Raw genomic sequence first — 13,015 nt, 5'->3', positions numbered from 1 at the left:
GCACGCCCAAACACTCTCAGCTGAAATTGCAGTGAAATGTAGTTTACAAAGTGAGAATTACATTTTTAGAGAATTAAAATTTTTTACCAGTAAAAATCTAGATTTCTACTAATGCAAAAAAGTTTTTACTAGTGTAAAAAAAAAAACCCAACTAATTCAGAAACCTGATAACTAAGGTAATTTCAAATATGGGTCTTGCATGAATGTTTGACACACTGAAAATGCCAAATCATTTAGACACTCCCATTAGTGGAGAAATCATTGATGGAAAAGGTTTAAACACCAGCAAAATTAAAAATGTGATTGGTCCCATGCAATAAAATATATAGGAGCGAGAAACATATTGTCCTAGAACAAATTAATGAACATAAAAGTTCTATTGTGAGGAAGGATTTAACCAGTTCTAAGCGTTTTAATGAGGAACATTGTGGCTCACCTTTACTCTGCATCACTTATTAAAACCATTAAGCCCCCATGAAGAGGTGTAACACAGAGAAGAGGCATTGTGGGTATTTTTTAACTTATCTAAAAAGTTTATTTCCTACATGCGTGGATGAGGACCAATCGGTTAACAAGCTCCTGTTTTGTTTTTAATTTGATTTTATAGAGATACATTTTTACATTGTTAAATGATTTTCTTTAATTCCAGTTTTATATTTTAGCATTCCTGTGATTGCAACGAGCAATTTCAGCTACTTGTTGATATGGGAAATTTGCATATTTGTGCAAGAAGTGCAGAACAAATTATTTCTTTATTATTATTACAAAGAGAATTACAATTCCTAGTGCTGAAAGTTCTGAATCGACTTTGCCGCTCCATTTCGCAGGTACACTGCATACTGTATTATGCGTCCACTCGCCCACTGTATGTATTTTGAATAATTATTTAATACTTTTGATGTCAGAAAAACCCAGACTAACGTAAGACTGGTAATCTAAGTTATAAAAATTTTACACAAATATAAACTGTTGGAATTTCGTCACTTTCCTAAAATAATGTCCTAAGTCTTTTTTTTGTTGTTGCCAATACTGGTTTTTTTTTTTTTTTTTGCCTGAAACATCTTCTGGAAAGAAAGACATTGTGATTTTTGCACCACTTTTGTCAAAAACAGAAAAACTTCTGTCATTATTTTAGGAAGGCATGATGATTTGATACAGTATGGAAACTTATTATTTTAAATAAATGTTTAGTGTTTTCCTCGTCAGTCAAATAATTCAAACCGAATCTCTCGACCGTATGAAAAGAATACTTGGTTTGTGAAATAAAAACAGTTTCTGAATCGAATTGTGATCCTAAAAAGAAATCTAATCTCTGGAAGATTTGCATCTCTAATTTGTGATGTGGTTGAACCGTTTGAATACGGATTGGTGAGCCTGTTTCTGTGTGAATATAATGTATTATACTTTTTACATTAAACACAAACTGTTCAGTGCTCCGTAATGACCCATGAACCAAAACGCTTCAGCCTACGAATAAAGTTGTTTTCTCAGGTCTTCACCTCACCAGATCTTTGTCTCTCTCTGTAGAAACCTTGTGGTTGGTGACGTTGTGCCAGAAAACTTTTGGATATCAATAAAAAATTTAAAAAAAACACTTGCCATACAGAGCCTCTGTGAAAATCAGCTTTGCGTCAACCGTTGAAGAAAGGTGGATGATTATGCAAGGCTCTCAAAGAAAGACTGCGTGGGTGTTCTTAGTTCAGAATTTGAAAGACTATCAGAGTTCAGATTCACTTTTCCCTCCGTCTCACTTAAAGGTCAGATATTGATTTCAGACCACGCACTTTCAGATTTGATGTGTTTCTCCGGAGTTATTCCACAAGATGATGCTTTCAAGAGAGACCGAGATCATTTGAAATTCATACGCCCGGCGATGGCGGTCGACCTTGTAAACTTCTCCAGCTCGCAGCCGAGTAAAGTTTCACTTTTGCACCCCGCCTCGGCGATCTAATGAGGGTTTGCGGGAAGGGAGAGAGGGAGGGAGATGCGTCTGCTATCTGCGGGGCCTTGTTGTGAAATTAAAGGTCATTCTCACTGGATGAACAACCCTGATACCTCCTATCTCTCCCCTCACTGGCCAACGGGGAAATCAAACACTATTAGACTAGAGGAGCGTCCTTTATCACCGCGGTCATTATCGTCAGAATCATCACCCTGGCCACGGAGCGTCATTTAGCCTACCCATTTAACTTCTCACCAGCCATGTGTCATAGATACCCACTGGTGACAATGTGTCCGGCAATATTGCTTGCTGGCGGGGAATTATTCAGAAAGGAAAGCAATTAACGGGCCACTGAAGGTTGGCGATCCACAGGCAGAGTACAGCGATAGAACATGGCGAGAAGGAAGGAGAAGGTAGAGAGCTGAATTACTTATTAATACCACTAATGAGGGCAAACGCAATGGGCTTAAGAGGGATCTGTGTAATGTGGCTGCTGCTGTATAATGGAGGTAAACGGTCTATCGTACGTACTCGTGTAAGAGTAAAACGGAGAGGCCTGAGTGCCTTACAGAAGATTTTAAAGTGCTACTTACTGCAAATGAAGTGATGGCAACAAAAAAGAGTTGAGCTGAAAGGTGGTTTGTTTGCTTGAAACCTGTGAGAAGCTCCTGTAATGTTTTGCAGTTTGATTTCAAAGTTTGTTTAGTCAGACAGCACGCCACAGGATTTATGAAAACAGACAAATTCTACAAAACAGTAACAGGGGTTTTGATCAAAATGTCCAGTAGCGTCTCTCGATGTTGGTGTGGATGTCAAAAATGAAATTACCAATCCAACCTCCTGTTGTTGCGCAACACCCCCCCCCCCCCTCCCTTCTGTCTCTACTCTCTCACTCTCTACTTCCTCTTCTGAGAGGGGAGATGTGCTACCAGCTCTCCTTCTAACGGGTTAATTGAGTTTCCTAAATCTGCTGGGATTTACCCTGTCCAGAACTGAAGTAAACTCTGTTTAAGCTGGTTTCGAGAAACGATTCGCCTGGTTTTCTGACGGCCTACATCCAGGTGTCCCACCCTTCTTCCCCCTGTGAATTAGCCAGACTGAGCAGCCTACAGCCAACTAGTTTCACAGAGCACACCTGTTAACGGTCGCTCGTTCTCTATTTTACAACTTGCATTTGTTATTGAACCAGGTAGGTTTTAGTAACTCGGGCGAGTCCCAAGGATGTTGTTTTAAATTTGGGCTACCAGCAACCTATAAAACATTTTCCACCTCTTCCTCTCCAGAATCAAACATCACAGCTATTTTACAACCATCCAAGAACTTTAAGGTGACTCATTAACTGAATGTCCACAACATCTTTTAGATTTTCTTTATGCTAAATATTTTATTAGTAAGGCATTTTTGCAAGGGTCAGTACAGCTTAATTCAGTAGCAGAAATAATCAAATAAGTAAAATCAACCATCTAGTCTATCTTTCCCTACTGCTGACACTGAGAACTAAAAAAGGGAACCTTTGAGAGAGACGGACGGAGTTTGGTGTTTCGAACCCCAGACCTGGCTTGATGATGAAGAAGGTGCTGCAGCAGGAGGAAGATGTTGATCAGCGAAGGCTGGGATCTCTGTAGGTCTGATGAGCTTCTTCTCCGCATGGATGGTGAGGTCACACAGGACTTGGTGCTGGCAGGAAAAAAGGCACCAGTTCTTCTTCTTTGTCTTTGTCTTTGCCTTTGTCTTCATCTTTGTCTTTGGGGTCTGAACCCAGCCGATGAGAGAAGTGCGATTCGAAGCCACAGGTTGTGGGCCAGACGGGTTGGTCCCCATGGCCGGACAGTCTTCGCCTCCGTGGCCCCGGCTCTTCTTCAGCTGCAGAGTTCTTTGTCCATCTCGATCTTGGCTCGAAGCTGCCCGGAGGATCCAACGAACGGTTCCTCTTTTGCACTCACCTTTTATAGGGTTTATCCACCTTTTGGTGCGTTTTCATTGGCTGTCTGCTTAGACAGATGATCTCATATCCATCACTGTCTTACAGACATTATGTCCTGATGTCTGTGCTAATGTCTCAGGGTTGCTCAACCTCCTATGTCCCTTGCCTTTCACCTTTTCTCCAAATAAGGCGTTGATCATCTCTGCTCTCCTGTTAGTTCCTTGCCTTTCACCTTTCACCTACTCTCTACCTCCAACATATCAGTGATGTTTAATTGCAGTTACACCTTTTACACCATTTCAAGTTCAATGTCAAAATCACATTTATATCACATTTATTTTCTTTAGCTTCTCTGATTTAGCATTCATTTATAATTTTATAACCATAACTTATATCACATTTATTTTCTTCAGCTTCTCTGATTTATCATTCATTTATGATTTTATAACCATAACTTATTAATTATACTTATTATAATCCTAATGTGAGTTATTACAGATGTTTTTCTGAAAAGAAACCAAGAATAATACATGATTCTAATTATTTGATGCCAAAGTTACAGTTACTTGTTTTTCTTGTAAGTGTTCCCACAAATGTAAGTGTAAGTATTATTACAAGTAAACCAATATTAATATAAGTATTTTACTTTGAATCTTATGCAATTACTCAAAATGTTTAGATTTCATTCTTTAAAACTTTACCTTTGAAATAAAGAATAGTCTCAGCTATTTTTATAAATCTGCAGGCTGGAACTTACTTCCTCTTTTTCCAGGAAACCTGCTTTTCCTGTTTAATGACTCTTTCTGACTGACTATGATTTCTTATGATTAAATAGAGAAAAGTAGAATTAAAGCAAAGTTTGCATGAGACAAAAACAACACACACAACCAGATTTATTTTATTGACACTTAAGTCTACTGTTGGGCCTTGATGTCACTTGAGTGATTCAATTTAAAGATAACTTTATTTATTATTACTGTTAAACTAAAATCTCCAGCATGGGGAAGTGGGATGAGCTCGGATTTTCTTGACACTCCAGACATGAGATTGTAGATAGTCGTATTTTGCGTACCTATTTTTGTGTTTGTCTGTGTGCGTAGCGGTGTTAAACATAGAGGAACTAAATCCCAATTCAATGTGGTGTTTTTTTTTTTGTAGATAAACTGTCTAAATTGGTTCTTAAAGGTGCTATCTTTATGTTTCTGTGCAAATGTTAAAAGTTTTGAGTAAATTTGTTTAGTTCCGCAATAATTTGCCTAAAACCGTATCAGTCTTTGCCTCTCTGGGTGAAATGGTGACTAATGCAGTCGATTTTTCCCGTTGCCCACGACGGCACAACTCGGTTGCTTCAATGTCACACGGCTTCCACTTTGGAGGAGTTTTTTAAAAATTTATGGAACATCAATTTAGTATTAGGACTATGCTAAGAGCAAACTGAAAATAAGAAGTAATTACAAGAATGAAGTTGTCATATTGCTAGAATAGTTGTGCGAGAACAAAGTCAAAATAATAAGAATATTTTGACTTCTCATGGCATTACGAGAAGTCACGTGAAAATAAAATCGCACAAGAATAAAGTTGATATCACGAGAAAAAAGTTGTATTATTACGCCTGTTTCTGTTCACAATTGTTGCTTGATCTTTTGTATCATTAAAATGATCTTACCCACTAATTTTGGGTTTTCATTATCCATAAACCATTATCACAGTTACAAGAAAGAAAAGCTTAAAATATTTTTGCTCTACATGTAATTAATCTGTGCTTTTCACCGTCTAAAATGAGTAACAAAAAAATATACAACTTTAGCACAATATTCTAGTTTTTTATAGCTGTTCTTCTGTATTATTTATATGCCTGCACAACATCAAAAAGCAATTTTAAGCCCGAGCTGTCTTAATAAAAATATGAATAATTCATGTACACCACTTCCAAACTAAACTTAAATACAATATTCAATAAAAGTTTAGAGCATCCTCACATTCTAACTATGCAACTGGTGAATATGTAGATTTATTTTCTTAGGTTTTTTTCTCTTTCTGTTCTTTGAACAAGAAAATGACGGCTGGAGGTCTGGAAGACGAGAGCGAAGTCAACAGCGAGGAGCTTCTCTGCAGTTCAAGTGCGCCTTCCCCTCATTTATAAAGTAGCTTTGCCAAAGAGCTTTGTGACACGTCTCATCTTTTTTCTTTTTCAATCGGTTGCTTGAAAAAAAAAAGAAGAGAAAAAAAGCCTTGTGCTTTCTTCACAGCACGGCTGGCGCTAATTAGTTTTCGCACACATATTACTCGCGAGGTTCGCGAAACCCCTGCCTCTCTCCGACCCCAAGTTGACAAAAGATGAAACAAAAATGAATAAACCTTTATGCATGTTGGAAGTGGAAGCAAAGGAAAAGGTAGAAATAGCTACATCTAAGTAAATCACAATGCTTAATAGAAACAGGTGCAAGAACTTTTCAGCTTGTTCGCATTTATCGCGTGAAGAACATTAGATTGTTGAAAATATTCAAGTTTTGGCCCTATTGTTTACTTATTGTTCAGATGAAAAAAACTGTAATTTGCATCTTTGAAGCCAGAGCCTTCCTTCACCTACCTCCATTACAAATGTGTGCAAAACTTTGTCAATATTCAACTAACAGAGACAAAAAACACAATTTTGCAATTGCGGTGTCTCCGCAATTAAAATTGCATATGAATACGTTTGTTCACGTGAGAAGTCTTTAAAAAACATGCCGAGACTCCAACTACTTCCTGTCATCGTCTTTTGCATGGTCCTGTGGCAACTTCCGGTTGTTTATGGAGAATTTTGCTGCCTTAAGTCGAGAGCAAACATTTTCTGTTTGAAGCCGGACTTTATGTCTCTGTTTTCAAAACTTGTAATGCTTGCACTCAAAACTGCTGCTCTCTTTAAAATATTCTCTGTGTTCTCAAACCTTTCTCCTCGCGCTCAAAACGTCTTTCGGCTCGAATCAAATCTCGGCTCGCAAACCTCCCTGCTTGCTTGCGAATTCTTTCCTGCTCTCTCTCTATGGTGGAAATTTTCTGCCATAATCTAAGAGCACACATTTTCAGTCTGAAAGCAGGATTTCATGTCTTTCTTCTCAAAACTTTTAATGCTTGTGCTCAAAACTTCTTCGCTCAGATGTAGTCTCTGCTCAGATTCTCTGCTCGTTTATGAGACATTTTCTACTTGCTTCTGGAACAAAAATGCATCGTCGCCTGGTAACCTCTAAGCCAGTAGAATGAAAGTGTTGTAGTGGGTGCGTTTGTTTCCTTTGTGTGCCTGTGTGGCGACTATCGATTGTAGAAACCTGCGCCACTCACTGGATGTAGGGAGAAACAACGGCAGCAGCTTTCTGCTCCACGGTACACTAAACATCCGCCAGCTGTGTGCTACTAATTGCTAATAGCCTTCTAATATTAGGCAGGATTTTGTTCATTTGTCCCAGTAGGTGATTCTCATATTCCAAGCCCGCTCTGTGTCATATGTGGTGACCGGCTTGCTAATGAGGCAATGAAGCCGTTAAAACTGCTTCGGCACTTAGAGTCAAAACATCCCGGATTAAAAGACAAGCCCCTGGAGTATTTTGAAAGAAAAAATCAAGAACATGATGGACAGAAGAAATTATTGAGGGCCACCACAACAGTAAATGCAAATGCACTGAAAGCATCGTTGGTGGCTAATTGTATTGCTAAGGCTAAAAAGCCATTTGCTATTGGTGAAGAATTGATTTTGCCCTTTGCTAAAGACATTTGCAGTGAACTACTAGGAGAGGCTGCTGTTAAAAAGATCGAGCAGGTGCCTCTGTCGGCTAGCACCGTGACTCGCCGCATTGAAGAAGTAGCCAAAGACATTGAGACACAATTGTTGGAGAGGATTAATCCATCACAGCGGTACGCCCTCCAGGTAGACGAATCTACAGATGTTGACAACAAGGCAATACGACTTGTGTATGTGCGATATATTTATCAGGAGGATGTGCATGAGGATATGTTATGTGCATTATCGTTGCCAACCAACAACACCGCCGCAGAACTGTTCAAGTTGCTGGATGGTTATATATCAGAAAAACTGAAATGGTCCTCTTGTGTCGGCATACGCACAGAGACGGAGCCGCTGCTATGACCAGACGGCTGTCTGGTTTAACTGCTCGGATTAAGGAAGTTGTACCTGAATGTGAATCTACACATTGTATGCTGGCAAGCCGAAAAATGCCGCCAGAATTGAACAGCGTATTGAATGATGTTGTTACCGGTCCGCGGTGACGAAAAGGTTGGGGAACACTGCCTTAGAGAAAATATGTCAACAGTGGTGGTGGGGGTTTGGACATGGAGGCAAATACAAAACAACTCCCTCTGAAATGCCAGAATCAATTAGAGTGTGCCCTGGATGTGAGTTTAACAAGCTCTCAAACATCACACACCCTCAGCTGCTTGTGAGGCTGAGCTTAATAAAAACGATGGATGGAAAAGCAAAGGGTAGGGGTAGATCAGGCGTTTTCAGGTCAGCTGGATGAACAAGGCAGAGATGTAAGGGTCCGTTCACAGCAGGAGGTTACTTCGTAATTGGGATAGAGAAATAGTTAAAGTGATGGTCCCTTCGAACAGGGCGGCAGGGAAGAGAACGAAATTCACATTGACGATAGGGGGGGGATCGTGGCGCAGAGAAATGTGGGGAGTGACCTGATAGAAAAATGAAGGTAAAAGGAGGTATGAGATTGTCCGCAAGAGGGGGAAGCTAAAGTGAAATGAGTCTGGAGGAGCAATTTCATTCCGGTGCCCTGTGATGAGAGAGCAGATAGCCGTTTTTCTCAAACTAAAGGGTTGTCGAGATGGGGAGTAGGGATGATACTGGTGAAGGGAGATCTTTGAAAAGGTCAGATATTTGAATGTGAATAGTTGGGTTAGACAAAAATACCTGTTAGGCCATGGTTCAGGAAATAGGTAAAGGTAAGGGGGAGATTGATTGCAGAGGAGAAGAAAATTGCAGATTTCTGATGCAGGAAAGGCTGAGGCGGTGGCGAAAGGGATCCTGGATGAAGTGGAAGACAGCTGATGGGAGACACTGAGAATGGTGGAAGATACTGGCAACAGATCTGGAGATCTGGAGGTGTGAGAAATTTGGTTGCAAATGCAGAAATGATAAAAGGGGCGCCTAGAAATTGAAGTCTAAGTGTTTGAATTTGAATTTTTCAGTATACGGCTGCGGTTGACATCAAGTACATCTTATATTACCATGTTCCATGTATTTTCTAACTGTTATCATTATACATGCGTAAGTTGTTTTTTGTTGTGGTTTATTGTTTTTTTCTCTTTTTCCACAGGTTTAGAGGCAGACCTGAGTTCTCTCTAGACTTCTTTGGCTCCTCTACTTCTATCTCCTTTTCCCACTTTTCTCCTTTCTTTGTCTCGGTGTCCATTATGTTTGAGACAAACCCAAAGAAATTTCTAATAAAGTTAAAAGTGGAGCATCATTGTGATAGTCATAATGCGCCGCTTGTGAGTGAATGTGTTTGGCACAACAACGGCTTACTGGGGCTATTGTGGGCAGGAATAAGAAAGGAGTAAATTTCTACCAAACAAAACTTCCAAATTTTGAGATTAACTTCAGAAATTTTGTAAACAAAAACCTGTACATTTCTTAGCTTGGAAAATCAACAATCTTTGACCTTGGGAACATTACAAGCTCAGAAAATCTCAGTACTTTCTAGAAAGTATGTGAAATTAATCAAAAAATTAAGTTAGCAAATTTTCAATTACTCGAGGTCAGAAATGTACACGATTTTTCTAGAAAATAAGTAAGAATTATCTAAACATTTTTGAGTCTTTTGGCAGAAATTTACTTCTTTTTTTTTTCTACCAACAATGGCCCCAATATGCCGTCATAATTAGGCCTCACCTTGAAACTACCTTGACAGCAATTTTGAGTGCCACACTGCCAGAAAGGACACCTAAAAAAATATTAATAAAAAAAATTTATGTTTCAGTGAGACAGAAAACATTTTTTTTGACGAAGAACTGAGAGTTCTTCTCTCAGATTAATGAGAGAAGAAAAGTCTACTTTTCTGGAGAATTTCTTTATTTATGCAAGCCAATGGAGGGAATGAAAAACTGGGAGTGAAAACTGAGGAAGCGGACAGGTGTTTGCAAAGGAATAGTTAGATTTGAAGGGACTTCCTGCTTGGCTGAAGAAGTACAGAAAGGAAAGAAGGACATGGATGAACATTTTTGGATTTTGGACAATGGAAAAGCTGATGTGGCGGTGAAAAAAATCCTACTTTCCCAGAACAGTAGAGGACAAGGGCAACAAATAACAGCTAGGCAGAGGTGGAAGAAAATTATACAGAATGTCATACAAGCAGAAAAGGATTCAGGGACACTTGGGAATGCGAGACGTCCAATAAAAGCCGAGGAGGCAACACGCTTCCATCATTCATTATAAATCACAGGTGGATTTACATTTAAATAAGATATTCCTAAGAATGTCAGACGCCCTTGATCAGGGGGAACGAAAATGTAAAGCATAGACTTGTTAATTACCCCAAGATTATCCGTTTAACAACACCTGCGCGTCACCGCGAGAACGCCTCCAGCACCACCTCCCCATTACGCCCTCACAAACCCAGCTGTTGATACTGTCCTTGAAAAGCCTATTACCTCTCCTTCACCACAAGCTTATCCCTCAGTCATAGCAGGGAAGAACTTGGCAGAGGAAACTCGAACGGGTTCTTTGCTCTGGGAGACGAGTGACGCTAAAGCCGCAAAACCATAACCCAGTTCTTGCCTATTACACAATGGAAAGCCTCGGAGGAGATGCCTCTAAATAGCTCGAGGAAGTTCCAACATCCCCTCACCCTCCTCCTGCAGAAACTAATACTCTTGTGAGAGTATTTGCTTGACACGACAACAGCTAACACAGGCGATGGAAGGCGCATGGTTAGAGGGAGTTTCAACAGCTTTGACGGGAGATAATATTTTCATTTCTTGTACAAGAAAGGAGACAGATGTCTTTAGATTTTTTTTTTATCTGCATGTAAAGCGAAAAAAGAAACTGAGCTCCAGAATAGCTGCTTTGTCAGTTTCAGAGGTGAACAAGCGTGTCTGATTTTGTATGTGTCTATGTCTTTTTTGTTCTCCTTTTTTTTTATTCCCCCATGTCAAAGTTAGGATAGAGGAGCTGCAGAAGCAAACATGCAAAATGCATCCACACAATGTCTTTGTAATAAGGATCAAAAACAGGAGCCTGGTATGAACCAGAACACTAAATAGCTTCATGTTTATCCCAAAAGAAGTGAAACCATTTTTGTTCAAGAACATGTTTAATACCATTGAAAGAAGTGAAATTTGAAATAAAAAAACTAATACATTTAATTTAAATGCAGTCAGAATAAGAAAACTCCTAACGAAGGAATTTCTCAGTGTGAACAAAAGTATTCCCAGATGAGCAGCTACAAGCAGAGACGTTAACAGATGGACACCAGGAGGTGCTGGAGAACCTGTCTCTTGTCCTCTAGACAAAAACAGTGCCATTCTGAAATATTTTTAGTTTTTATAGTGTAATGCCCAAGTCAGCATTTCTGTCAATAAAATACCTTCAAGGTCTTTGGAACAAACTGAATGACCTAACGGGAAAGAAATATACATGCAGATGGAAGGTTTGAGAAAGACCCGGACCTCATAATGGAAACTCTTAGCAATTACCTTTTTCAAGCCTAACCAAGTAGTTTTATTGACCAAAAAAAGCAACTGGAAGAGAAACTGACAAGTTCAAGCTGAGCTGAAGGTCTTTTGTCTTTCAGCTGAGGAGAACTTGAGACTCTAAACCTTTTTTTTTAAAGTTGTCACTCCAAACATGATCCTCCTGATTCCAATCCTTTCCACCCTGTCACATTACCCTGCCTTAGGTAAGTAATACTGCAGGGTCACCTTCCTGTGCATCAAATACAGTGTCAGAGAGAATTTGATCACCAGTTTTACTTGGACATGTCAAAAAAAAAAATCACTATTTGAGAGCTGCAAATCAGACACTGCATTTCCCAGAAATACAGGAAATTTGTGCAACAAAATGTATGAAAGTGATATTTAAATGTTGCAACAATGATGTAGTACAATTATTACTTGGGTTCTTGTTATTCAATTTCCCTGTATTATTCTCTATCAAGATTTCACCTCCTGTGGTTACAAGCAATGTTAAACCTTTACTTTGTCGTACCATTAACTCTGATACTGCTCTTCAACTGAATGCAATCTTAGCTCCTACTACATTCCCTACTGATAACCTTGATATTGAAGCTCTTGTTACAAATTTTAACAACATCTGCTCTAATGCTCTAAATACTGTAGCTCCTTTGAAAATTAAATCAACTACAAGAAAGAAAGTTTTGGAGCCGTGGCTTAATGAAACCACACGCGCGCTTAGACGAGAATGTAGGCGCGCTGAGAGGAGGTGGAAAAAAGATAAGCTTCAGGTTTCCTTTCAAATTTTGAGAGACAGTCTAATTAATTATCAGAAGGCTGTCAAATCAGCAAAATCGAAATATTTTATTACTTTTGTAGCTTCAAATAGGCATAGGCCGCAGGTCCTTTTTAATGTCCTGGATAGGATTGTCAATCCCTCGATTATATCAAGTCCTTTAGACTCTGTTGAACGTTGTGAGGCTTTCTCTATGTTCTTTATAGGAAAGATTGAAGCTCTTAGAGGCTTGAATAAGCTGGTAGACTTAGATTCCCTTGGAATGCCACAATGCCCAGCAACTCTAGAGCACTTTCAGCCAGTTTCCATGGATGAACGGAAGTTGGTTATAAACCATCTGCGGCCTTCAAATTATCCACTGGACTGTCTTCCTACTCGTCTGATAAAAGACATTTTTCTGATTTTTGGCAGCTACATTCTTAAGGTGATAAATACCTCATTGCAGTCAGGTTGTGTACCATCTACTCTCAAACATGCTGTGGTCAAACCTCTTCTTAAAAAATCCAATCTAGACCCCAGTGACCTAGCAAACTTCAGGCCCATTTCTAAATTGCCTTTCTTATCTAAAATTCTTGAGAAATTAGTTTTTATTCAGCTTGAAATGTTTTTAAAAGACAATAATATAACTGAGAAGTTCCAGTCTGGGTTTAAAGTTGCTCATAGCACTGAATCTGCCTTG

Source organism: Xiphophorus maculatus, chromosome 13 (assembly GCF_002775205.1).
Source record: "Xiphophorus maculatus strain JP 163 A chromosome 13, X_maculatus-5.0-male, whole genome shotgun sequence".
Lineage (NCBI taxonomy): Eukaryota > Metazoa > Chordata > Actinopteri > Cyprinodontiformes > Poeciliidae > Xiphophorus > Xiphophorus maculatus.
This window is presented reverse-complemented; position numbering follows the sequence as displayed.